Genomic DNA, 13,077 nt, shown 5'->3' on the forward strand with positions numbered 1-13,077 from the left:
TATTAATTTTATCAAATTGTTTCTATAATTTAATATTTGTTTTGTGATTCTCATCATGATTGTATCCCCCAAAATACCTTTGTTATTGTTCACTTTGGAGCAATGTCAGGTTTACTTAAAACTGCTTAAGTATACAGTTTCTGGGTTAAATTCCAACCACATGTAATTTTTTTATGATTTTGAAAATTGTCACAAGTACTAACGTTGCATTGGATGACAAACTATCCAATCACCATCTCTGGTAAAGCATCAAAATAACGTACATAATATAATATCCGCGCAAAAATGGATAATTCTCTCTTGGACTCAAAGACGATAGTCCACAGACGTTAACGATACTGGTTAGTAGATCAGCATTCACAGAGTAAGGTGTAGAGGTCATGACTTTCAAGATCTCAGACCAGCACAGAGAGGCAAGAAGGCAATGGGGTAGTATTACCTAAAAGCGAGCACCAAGGGCCTGCATCAAGAGCAGTTTTAATGGGGTCCGGCAGTGGCGACCCCTGCCACCCTGGTTGTTATGCCACAGGCTGGAGTCTTCCTTTAAACCAATGAGTTAATTTTAAGAAAATTTCCCCCATATTGACTATCCATTAGTCAGGAGTATTCCACTGTAGTTGGACCCATGAAGCTTAAATGTTCAACTTTTTCATCAAACTCTGGAGCTAGTGGATCTGTCTCTAAGACCTGATATAAATACATATAAATATAAAGAAATATATTAATAATCTCACAAAGAAAACACAGTAAAATGACTGTTAAATGCTAAAACAGGTTATATTCTTAAACTCTGAAAAAAAGTCTGGACAGATCTTTGGAATACAGACCTGAAATACAGACCAAAATTCTTTGTCTGGCCAATCTCCCTCTGGAAAGTGGGCCAAAATATGGGGCCTAGTTTGGGACAAATTAAATATGACCAAGTAAACTCTTCTGTTCCAGCCACTTTAATATTGAAAAGTACTTTAGCAGGATGTTTGTGAAACTAAGGAAGATATATAGACAATGATGAAAAATACAAACAATTTAAACAAAAACAAAGAAGTGGTTAGTAGCGCGATTATAAACAGTCTTTATTTCTAGAAAACACACATAAACAATTTGCTTCCACGTGGATCGCTGAGCCAAGGTCTGGTTGGCTGGCTCGCCCATCTTCGTATACACCATATGTAGTGGGGATCTATAGTGTACATGGTTACTTTTCGTCAAGATATCGGCATATATTCACAGGGCTTCCGGATTAACCCAAAGGTTTGATAATTATTGTTATACTATACATTCTCAGTGCATCTCCTACTTACATATATGATCAGTTTGTGTGGCTAACCCAATGTACCTACATTAAATAGTTTAAGGAGTCACCCATAACAAAAAATTAAGTTCTCACATGGTCCTGAAAACCAACTCACTATAATAGCAATGTCAGTTCTAAGAAATATTATTTGACCTCATCTAAATAAAACCCCATCGTTTAATAAATAACGCCTAACCAATGAGTAATACGCCACATCAAAAACACCGTGTGAACACTCTGAGTCTCTGTAAAATACATCTCTGTGCAAAAAATAGATCACTCAGTATTAAAAATGATATAATTGGGAACGTTTTCTAACATCCTGAAGTTATTTATTTCAGTGGGTGCCGTTTGTACGCTGTGTTCAGACATTTACACAAAAAGGGACACACACTTCCAAGACTGGCATCGGTTAATGAGCCTCAATGATGATGGTTATCCGGCTTTTTGTGTATTCATGTTGTTAATATCTTATTGTGTCACTATTTCATAATTAGTGCCAGGATATTTTATTTATCTAAGATACTCAATATATTTATTTAAGTTGTTTGAAGCTATTGCATCACAATAGCTTTTAAGAGAAGAGTGTATTTCTATTAATGGTGTCCAGAGAAGGCTTTAAAATGCTTGAGAGTCTCATTTGGGTTAAAATCCAGTCTCACTGATTCAGATCCTTGGTAAAGAATATAGCTGTGAAAAATGACATAGGACTCGCCAAACTTGGGGTATTTTGATGACGTGGTGGGCTAAGCAATATATGGCCATCCCGGAATCCCCAATATTTATGCTTTAGTCGGGTTTTTGGATGGTATTCACTGGGTATGCATTGAACTCTTGCTTTTTTTTGGAATAAATACTTACATATAAATTTTTATATATTTGTAGGTATATTAACCAGATGGGACCAGAGGACTGTATGCTGAAGTCAAGTGAAGAAATAATGGATTAATTTAGACTTCTAAACACTGCATTTTTCACATTAATATTCTATTAAAGCAATAAACATTTCATATGGGAAACTATTTGCGATTACCTAGCTCGAAAGAACATCATGGGTCAACCGTTTTGAATGTTTATATACATATATATGTATTCATGCATTCTCCAGATTAAAATCAGACTCCGCGAATAATAATAAGTTAGTAAATTGCTGGATTGCTAAAAAATAACATACCATCATTTTTAAATGCACTACTTAAATGGAATAACATGAATGCACTTATAAGAGATTTAGATGGGGAAGTTACACAGTAACCAGAAGTCTTACTCTGGCCATATTTAGTCATTTTCAGTAAAGGGGAATTGGCAACATAATACACTTTGTTCTGTACAGTGTTAAAATGGGGTATTTTGTTTTACCAACCTTTCTGAACTTCCGTTTATTTCCGTGAATGAGGGCAGCCTTTCTGTGAGAAAGAAATATTGCCTTCAATGGGAAATCTTTTCCATGTGTGTTATAATTTATATTGTGACAGATCCTTCATAGCGTACAATATTATTATTCACATAGTAGCCTTTTTATCAACTTTTATACGTTCTTTAATGCAGTCATATCTTTTTTTTTTCTCCGTTGACAAATGCGTTTAATTTGAATAATACATTCCTATAAAAAAGCCCATTTGTATTGGGTTTCACCAATAAATCCCGATACAATGTCACCTTAACTATTCACTTATAAGACGGAAAACGAAACACTGCCTTTCTAATTGAAAAGTATCTTCGGCAGGCAGAAGGAAACTATCATGAACCACAAGACCCCCCCCCCGCCGGGTGGTAATCCTACTGCACTTTAAAGATGGCTGTTTTAAATATGGAAGTTGCAACTTTTATGTTTTTTTTTGTGACAAGTATACTGTTTGGCTAAATCAATAATTATTTCCTTGACATTTTTATGAGATATTTCAGTAAGTAACCATGCTATTCTTTCCAAAAGAAGTAATTATGTAGAGGGGGTTTATTTACGGGTCAGTCTAGGCAACTTGGGACGTAAGCAATCAACAGAGGCACAAGGACATTGTGAGTGGGTGAAAAGCAGTCCAAATGGCAAGATTTTGGTACATTTTAGGAAAAAATATGAACATCCTAGTCTCACATTAAGTTAAAATGTAAATAATAAACATTTAACCCCTTAGGGACAATGGGCGGTTCCTAAACCCATTGAAAACCATGCATTTTGAGCCCGTACATATACGGGCTTTGTCATTAAGGGGTTAAAAAAAACAATGATCATAGGAAGTAACAACATTCTTGCATTAATCTAGATATATACATAGCAACAGCAGAAAAGAACCAACTGGCCCATATAGACTTCCCTGTTTCTATCATTTTTATGGTAATTTCACAAACAAAAATCCTGCAGTATGTTTTTGTTCAAAATATTTAGCTAACTTAACATTGTTGTAAAACCATACTTTGTACATAGGAACCATATTTTTTGAATAATATTTGAATAATAAGCAGTATTTTTGCCATGCCAAGGTTTTGTCATGTTGCAAGTGGGGTCATCTGGCTAGATCTTGCCACTTAGATGTTTATCGGTTCTTGTGATACAACACTTTCCCATGTATTGGTGTCCATTTACTAAAGGTTGAGATGACAGCAAAGTTTGCATTAGACTTTGCATTAAACTTCTTGACTTCACTATACTTTGTGAAGGTCCCACTTTAGTGAACGTCTGCCGCAAGAGGAGCTTACAACCTGTGTAATGCATAATTAAATCAGTTAGATTTATCCACACACTGGGTTAGGCATCAGTTCAGCACTTTTTTTGGTGGAGAAACGTTGGAGGGAGTTAAAACCACAACTCTTATGCCATCTTTCCCTTTAGTGAATAAAAGCCAAAGTGAAAAAAATAACTTCCTTTTGTATGTCTTAAATCACTCGCATTTGCTCCATTTTTACAGATACACTTATTCACGGGTAGATATGGTTTCGGGCTTTTAATATATTTCCCATATACTTTGCATAGTTTATGTTTGACAGAAGCTCATTTTTCCATCAAATTTGTTTATGGGTCCCCTGGGCTGGATAACTAGAAATAAACTTCTGGTTCCAGGTTCAAAATAGCACACATGTCATTTGAAAGTGTCACTTTGACAAATGGGTATTGTACAATATCATTAAAAGACATATCCGAGGGATACAAAGACTACTGTAAAGCGGCAGAATTTAACAGCACATAAGAAGCATTTTGCCCATCTAGTCTGCCCTTTTTTCTTGCTGTAAAATAATATATTAGGTGATTAGTTCTCCCTGTATGTCATGTGTGATTAGTTATTTAAGTAGACTTACTACGGTTATGTTTATCTAGATATATAATTTCAGTGTGTAATATTTATAGGTCCAGCCTTGTTTTCATATTAAATGCATACAGGAGTCCGTGGGCTCCAATGCATTTTACTGCACCCAAATGGACGCATGCATACCTTAGTTACTGGAAGCAATGGATGGTATGGATGTTGTCTGCACATGCTCAGTTACACTCCCATTCTAGTCAATGGGAGCCGAGTTCCTATCGAAATCGACAGGAGTGGCGGCAGCCAACTAAATATATGATAGCTAAACATGATTGCTGCTTTTTTATTTTCACCATAGTTCTGTGGTACAAAGCTTGTGTCGGAAGTGAACCGATGGGGGTTCCGCTACCATTTGCATAAACACGTTCGTAACCAGGTTTGCATTCCAAAATCATAAAAAGGGGCAGACAAGGTAATAAATACCCTCCATCTCACACAAAGTACCGGTATTTAGATTGATTGAAATATTTGGAAATAGGAAAATAACATTTTGTTTTGGTTCATTAAGATATGAAAACTATGATAATATAATAACAATGTAACTATTGAAACTAAATAAACACAAATAGCAAATGTTACATTTGGTGATAAAGTATAAAGTATAATGTAATAATAATAAGAAACCAATGTTTAATATAGACTTAAATTAAATTAAATCCCAACAGGTGGATTTGTTCGTACCAAAGCATATAGTAAACTGCATTACAAACTTTAATGCAACAATATATTCTATAATTTTACTGGGACTGGTGTATGGTTTGCAGACTGATACATTACCTATGTATAGGTAATTTTTATCTATTCGGTGATTTGCATAATAAAGGGATTAGGTAACCAATGATGGCCAGGGAATAAAAGTACTAATATACTTCAGTTTTGGTTTTTTTCCACAATGTTCAAAATAGAGGCATTACCAGAACAATTGTTCAACAAAATGTCAACATTTCCATTCTGACTGCCTCATGGCATACAGAAAATATATGTCTTTGGATACATTTTCCAAATTTCACGTTGTCCTGAAATCACCCAGTTTGGGAGACACCACATGGAATGTAAGAAACACAACATTTAAACACTATTTTTAGAAGAGAAAAAAGGATATAGTTGCCCTCAAAGGAAATCTGTATCTTACTCCAGGAAGTAAAAATGTATTCCTATATATTTAAAACTCAATAAAGTGTGTGTGGTTTATTTGAGGGAAAGTACACAACATGTGTTCGTCCGAGAATAGACATTACAAAACAAACAATCCAAGACAGGTCTGTAAAAAAATAGCTGGCGTGGAGTACTTGCGGCCAGCATCTGCAAGAACTCTGGATGTTTATAGTATTGTGTATTGATAATGTTTGTGATATGCTACTCTATATATTATAGGAGAGTCTTCAATAAAAAACTTTACCAAACCTTTAGGTTCTTGGGAATTGTACATTAAACATTAAAGGAACAAAGTAGCGTAGGATACAACTATTATCCTCTCTATAAATTAGTATTTTCACAAAGGTTCAGATAACCCTTGTATATGGCATCAGTAGCAAAAAAAACTGTCCAGACATCAGGTTAGTTAATGCTTGGGTTTACATTGTGTATCTGGGTAAGATATTAGAATATCTCCAAAACTTTTTTCATCACTAGAGAAGTATATATACAACTCCTAAAATCCAGGAACTTCATAACTAACTAAAAATATGTGAAACATGGATGGGGAGAACATCCAAAATACCTCCAGTAAGGAAGGGGTAGGGTCTTGGACCAAATAGTGTGGTTATCCTTAAGTCGGTGAGGAAAGGGTGGAAAGCAAGTCCTACTTGAGGGAGGTGAAGCTACCACAAAACACAATTATGGTTATGCACAGGTCTGCACAAATATCATGCACACCACCCTCAGTAACATATTTGGCCTTACAGACCAACTTCCAAGTCCTCCATGAGAGAGGGTCCTCGTATCAAGTGATCGAGTGGTGGCCTGTGCTTCTATTATTATTGCCTTTCTATGTAACAGCCCCTGTGCTGTGCTTGGCATCTTATCTACACCACACTCAGGGGTCTGCAGCATAGCCCAAGGGTGCAGTCATACAGAGGCAGAATGACACCACCAGGACTCCAAACAAAATTAATGTTACCCCTCTCCCTTATCCTACTCCCACTAACCCCTTGGTTAGTGTAGAGTGTGCACTACTAGCTATATTTTATATAATCTTCTGGGGTTTATTCACTAAAGTTGGAGCTGCCAGGAGAGTTGCAGTTTCAGCTCCTTTAATTCATGCTGGGCATCCGAGGACTGCACTATGGCTAGGTAACTGCTCTAGGCCATTTACTGCTTAAACTGGCCCTGCTGGCACAGAGAGGTCTAGACACGGGCCCCCGCATGATAATTTTTTGTTATTGGGTCATTTAGGAACAAGATCATTGATCCAATCAACGCTGCCGTTTGCCGTGTTTTTTCCTGAGCACACATTGAGAGGTTTTGCCTGGGAATGTGTTTGCAGCTTGTTCATGAGCGTGTTTTAATCTGTGATGGCTAAAATGTTTGTTTAGTAGAAAGAAAGGAAAGAAGAGAGAAAAACAAGGAAGAAAAGAGAAAAAAAAAGAATAAAGAGGAAACAGAGGATGAAAATAGAAAAGAAAGGAAAGATAATGGAGAAGAGACTAAGAAAAAAGTGAGGGAAGAAACAAAAGAGGAAAAAGAAAGGATGGGAGGAAAGAAAGAGAGAGAAGAGTGAAATGATAAAAGGAAAAGGAGAGAAGAGAAGAGAAAAAAGGAGAGTAGACAGAAAAGAGAGAAAAGAGAAAAAAGAGAGAGATGATAAGATAAGAACATAGAGACTAGAAGTAAAAGCAAAGGCAGAAAAAAGAAGAGGAGACCGAAAGAGAGGAAAACCCAGTAACTAAGAGAAAGAAGCGTACAGAGAAAGCAGAGAGAGGAGAGAAAATAAATAGAAAAGAGAAAGAAAGGTGGGGAAACGCTGTCTGGTCGAGCCCACTCCATACACAGCTTAATATCTACTCTACTTCCACTTCCTGTCCAGACCCTCCTAACTACTAACTCAGTAAAGTCTAACTAGGGCTTTCCCTGTCCATATGAACAGCTAACACAGTCCCTGGACGGGAAAAGCTGCGTATGAATATAACATAATCTGGAAAGGAATCCCAAAGGAAAGTAACTGTGTATGAATCATATCTACCTGATTTAGAACATTCTATGCATTTTAATGGCATATGCTAAAAGTTGTTGAGTCAGTGTAAATTCCTGTGAGACCACATATATTTTGTATCTGTTATTGTCTGACATTGTCTGTATTTTCCCTTTTTCATATTTTTTTATTTTTACTTTACAACCTGACAGGGGGATGTCTGCTTTGGTTCTTCAATCTCCAGGTAGCCACCATGGAAGCTCCATGAAAGCGTTGGTGTTTTGTGGTTTTCCTTGCATGACTAAAATAAAATACATGTAAAAATAGTACTGAAAAAACTACTGCTCCAATGCTATTTTAACCATTCCCCCCCAAAAAAAGAACTGGCAGTTATACTTAAAACAATTTGTTTGTAATTGCATTTCATGCCAATTAGATACTATTTCTTCATCCTGTTTCGTAGGTTCATCACTGAGTACAGTTTGAAGACTTAATTAAAGGGATGGTATGAAAATAAATTAAATGCTTTCCTTGATGAAATTGCCTTTTTCTTATGTGGGTAGGCATCATTCCACAAATGCCTAGGGGACTTTGAGTAATATAATTCAAAAGACAGCCGATAAAGAGGAGTGGGAAATGATTCATAGTTATGCTAGGACTACAGATCCGAGGGGTATTGTATCTAACGGATATTTTTTAAGTTACCTTGTTGTTCCTAGATGACACTAGTATTGTTATAACAATTAGGTTATTTTTATGTACCTTTGACTATTTGGAGTGTCCTTAATACCGTATTTGCGCGATTATAAGACGAGGTTTTTTCCAGAGCAAATGCTCTGAAAAATACCCCTCGTCTTATAATCGAGGTCGTCTTCTAATCAGACCTCATTCTGCTTCGGTCGTGCTGCTTACCGGTCTTTGATCACGAGCAGCGTCTCTGCTATTAGCAGCAGGAAACAGGACGCTAGCACAGTCCTCACATAACTCTACCTCCTTCCTCTGGGGGCGGGGCCAGAGAAGTTGCTCGCACAGCCGGGCCCCTGCAGAAGTCTGCGAGTGGGAGATCTGCAGTTCAGGTAAGGGGGTGGGGGGTTTGAGCGTGTGTGTGTATGTGTGATTAATGGAATGAATGAGTATTTAAATGTCTGTGAATGAGTGTGTGTGTGATAGCATGGATGTGTAAGGGGGGTGGTGGTGGTAGCATGGCATAGGGAGGCTGTAATCACACTTCTAACATCCCCAGGTTCCAGCATGTACTGGCTGCCTTGGCTTGATAGGAGTGTGATTGCTGTTAGCAGTATATATATATATCTCCAGAAATGCATTTTAACCCCCTATATGCCACTCAGCCCCATGATATGCCTTTTAACCCCCTATATGCCAGAGTGGCATATAGGGGTATAAGGCATATCATGGGGCAGAGGGGCATATAGGGGGTTAAAAGGCACATCATGGGGCAGAGTGGCAAATAGGGGGGTATAAGGCATTTCTGGGGGCAGAGTGGCAAGCCTGGGGGCAGATGTGCATAACTGAGGGGGGGCAGGTTGGCAAATAAAAGGAAATAAAAAATATATTTTTCTCAATCATAGCTTTTATTAAATATGAAAATTAGTTTACATGAATTAATATTTACTAGTAAAACTTTTTTCCTATAGGGTAGTCTTATATTCAGGCTTTTTGTTTTTTTCCTAAATTAATATTTTGATTTTGGGGGGTCGTCTTATAATCAGGGTCGTCTTATAATCGAGCAAATACGGTAATAGGCTCCATTGAATTTAAAATAAATTCCCTACCTCTCTAATCTTTTATTCTATTTTCTTTTGTTCTCTATCGTTCCCTCGCATATTTTTGGCTTTTCTAGAGTTGGAGAGCCGTCATTTCATAAAGTGGTGCAATGATATGAGATTACTCAAATGTTTGAAGGGACACTGTGCCTGACACTGCCACTGAAGAAGAATGCATATTACAGTAATTTAATACGCATTCTTAAAAAAAAAAATGAAAATAAACAAAATCATTTTGCCGGGCTAGAAGCTGTAGCTCTGCAGCTGTCCTTCTCCAATGTGGTCCAACAATTCTTACCACTGATTGGCTACTTGAAATGAAAAGGAGCCCTTTTGACACATGTGAACCCTTGCCCGCAGTGTTTGCCAAGCCAGCATTGGAGCTGACTGGTACTAACTACATTACATGCAGGGAGATTTATTGCACAGAAAAGAGCTAGGGTCAAATTGTCCGAATCCCAAGAATAACGTATATATTTTTCTTAATTTCTGCAGTGGCATCAAGGTTACAGCAAAGTAAGATTATATGTGGGTATAGTTCATTATTTCAGTACCATAGACAGCAGATCTTTTCCTCACACAGATAGCACAATCACTCTACTGTACCTAATTTTTTCAAAGAATAGGAACAACAGATAAGAGGTTAATAATAATATTGCTGTTGTGATGATGCATCCACCTGTTCTGTTTTTTACTTAAAAAACCAAGGGGTTTATTTACTAAATAGGGAGTCATCAAGATAGGTTTCTCCAGCAAGAAGGGTTGAGAAGGCCCTATATAATGTATGGTTCATTGGGTGAGGAGACTTTAAAGACATCTCACTGATGTAACAGGGTCAGCCAAGCTCTTCGTGCGGCAGAAGCTCAATGAGGTTGGCACTTTAGAATGTGTAGTGAGATCAGGGAGTTTAAACCACAGCTCTTCGGCAAACTGTTTAGTGAATGAAGCCCTCAATCCATAGTCCCTAAACGTGTACACTCCTCACATCTAACAATAACAACATATTATTTTATGCATACGGCAGTGCCTGGTATTCTATGGACTTTGGATTCCCCTATTGCAAATTGTATATAACACACTTGAAAGCATCGGGAGCTTTAATTGAAATTTATTGGGGGGAGGGGGGATGACACTAATCCTGTAATTTGTACATAATAAGGGTATTTGCTAAGTTTAATAGATAGCATTTCTCAGAATCCATTAAATCTAAACTCACACTACAATTCATTAATAACACAATAACAAAAAAGAATTGTTAGAAAAATAGTGCCCCAGGCACCAATAATTGGAGAGTTAAATGTCGATTCTGTTAATTATTGTTTAAAAAGAATAGATGGGTGAGAATTATGAGAAAACTCAATGATAGTCTCACCGTTTGGTTAAACATTTTCAAGAAAAGGCTTTACTTTTGTAACTAGTGTAGTATGCTTTTGATGAATGAAGAATTTCCTTTTGGCCCAAAATTACAGGCTTTGTCGGAGATGCTGTTTTTTGAATGCTATTATTTAAAGGTAATCTTCCACAAAGGCTGCTACAAACAGCTGCCACACACAGTTCATTCACATCTCACACCCCGGACAAGTTAACTACCTCTCGCACTTTATCACGCCTACTGGCCATAGCGTATCTTATGTTCTCAAGGTCCTCACTCACATCCACAATTAAATTACTAAATGACACTTGCCAACCCCTCCTGTTTTTCTGTAGCCAGAAATGTAAAATCTCGTTTGAACATGTTAAAAAAAAAAAATAAGATGAGAAGGCTTTCTCAGACATCACTGATTATAACATTCTGTCAACAATTTTGCCCTGTGGCTAAAAAAATGTTTCTGTGATCTTCTTGTGTCTTCTAGAGCTAATGGAAAATCATGCGTAAATACTCTGTGAGATGCATGGGCTTTTATAGTGTAGGTAGGTTGGTTGGTGAGACCAGAGACCTCCCTTGTAACCAGCCGATTGAGGGCGATCTGCCCCCCTCGATTTGCTGTGCTATGTGTGCTATACTGTGATGGTGTGTATAAGCGTTTCCCTGAAGAAAGGGTTAACTGCTTGCCGGAGTCTAAGCCCAGTACTGCAACCTAGTATCTGCTGCTGTAGAAGTTATTGGGGCTTAAATGAAACTCACCTTTACTTGAACAGGAGGTTCATTTGTGGATCTCATGGACAACACTTAGCAGCCTGGATGTATGTTGTTTGGAAGTCTTTTATGTTGCCTTTAGTGTAACCTGTATATTTTATGTCACTGTGAACGTAACAGTATTGAGTACTTTATATGGTGAGAAGAGGAGTTGGGAACTCCATACAATTGCAAATAAAAGATCGCAGAAAAGATATATTTGGTTGATATTCCATCCAACAAGGTCCACTCCGTTACATATGCTTATAAAAATAAACAAAAGAAAAATAAATATGGTTGTTCCCGAATGTTACTGAAGCTAAAGTCACAAAAGCAGTCATAATGTTAATGTAGTCATTGCAGACAATTGCATCTACTCCACTAAACTGCAAAATATCAGGCATGTACATTCACTAAAGCCTGCAGGAGAGCAACTGTATGCAAGTGTGATGGTCTGGAAGTGGACTGTGGAAATTACTAGGAAAGAAATAAATAACTTTTTTTTAGTGTTATAATCTTATTAGTGAAGTTCTGGGAGGAGTGTAACAGGTATTCTGCAGACAGCCTGTAGGGGGCAGATGAGGCTATAATGGGCAGAGAAATTACATTCTGACCAAAGTGGAAATGAGCAAAAAAGAGCAGAATGAGCTAGATTGACACTGAATAATAAAAGCTTCTGCTTCCCATTATTCTACATAGATGCAAAACTGTTTAAATAATACGAGGTTAACTAAAATTGATAAGTAAAAGATGTGTAATGGTTCATCCATTATACATCTTTTGCTCAAGCAAGTATTGAGCAATGCAAGGTGAAAAAGTTAACCATGCTTAAAACAATGAGTTAAAAAGTTGTGTATACATTTGGAGTGTATCTTTACTGGACTTATATGTTTTATATTGATGTATTGTGCCATAGGGTGTACAGGCTGTAGTGTGGTGAGCCGGTGTAAACAGGAGACTTGTGATTGGAACATGTTTATTGAAATGGTCTAGTGAAAGAAAGTCACTTCTTTTGTCATCAGCAGAACATATGCGTTAGACACGATGATGTGAATGTTGCATATATTGGAGTAAATAGAACTGAGTATGCAGATTGAGTATCTAAAATAAGAGCAACAATAGCAATTTATTGGCGAATCTAAAGAAAACCTGTTGTTAATGTTCCGAATGTTATAAAAACTGTTATGCGTGTCAAAAAGTGGAAATAAAAAAAGACAAAAGAGCTAGAATGGCACTGAATGATAAACGCTCCTGCTTCTTATTCTGCAGTTACTGCCTCTCATCCACTCAGACCGGCAACCCAAGCTGAAAATAATCAAGCTGCCTGTGATTTGCAATGCAAGTTTGAAGCCACTATAAACAACGGAGAAATAAATAAATAGAAAATATGGTCCACCAGACCTTATTATCTGGCAAAGACTGATTTTTTGGGAGGTGAAATTATTTTAATTATTATT

This window comes from Spea bombifrons, chromosome 3, assembly GCF_027358695.1.
Source record: "Spea bombifrons isolate aSpeBom1 chromosome 3, aSpeBom1.2.pri, whole genome shotgun sequence".
In the NCBI taxonomy this organism is placed as follows: Eukaryota; Metazoa; Chordata; class Amphibia; order Anura; family Pelobatidae; genus Spea; species Spea bombifrons.